Genomic DNA, 647 nt, shown 5'->3' on the forward strand with positions numbered 1-647 from the left:
CATACAATTGTATTTCATTTCAAAATAATGTACAAAATGTTTTAAATCTAATTTTGTTTTCAGTTAATTAGAAACAAAAATTGCATCCAAAACTATATACAATTCAAAATGTTCTCTTATTACATATTTCTGTATCATTTTGTGCAACTAAATATGTGTCAAAGAACAAGCTTGAACAAGTACTAAGAAAGTTTATCACAAGCTTAAGAATTTGTAAATTATAATTATTCTCTCATTTAGACTTTTCATTTAAAAAGTTTAGATAGATCTTACAAACATCAAATAGATATAGATATGTTTAAACTGTATAAACTATCTGATGACTATCAGGTGAGGACCACTGGTCCATTTGACAATGGAAATGACTTACTTTAGACATTGTCAGATAGAGTTGTGGAACACACATTACTTATAGGTCCCAGGAACAAATACAATACTTGAGCTTCTAGGTCTGAAGCAAAGGTCTTAACCCTTTGTTGAGCAAGGATTGCAATATAAAATGCCATTTCCAGTCCAACATCCAGCAGTGCTTGACATCACTTTCTTTCAGCAGGTCCTATATCGAGCAGTGTCCACTAACTACTAGTACTGCTATCTGTTGAGCTAGTAAGAAACAGATTATGGACCAGATAGCTGACTCTTAAAAA

The sequence above is a fragment of the Centruroides sculpturatus genome, unplaced genomic scaffold, assembly GCF_000671375.1.
Source record: "Centruroides sculpturatus isolate CEXI.00-Female unplaced genomic scaffold, Cexi_2.0 scaffold1305, whole genome shotgun sequence".
Classification (NCBI taxonomy): domain Eukaryota; kingdom Metazoa; phylum Arthropoda; class Arachnida; order Scorpiones; family Buthidae; genus Centruroides; species Centruroides sculpturatus.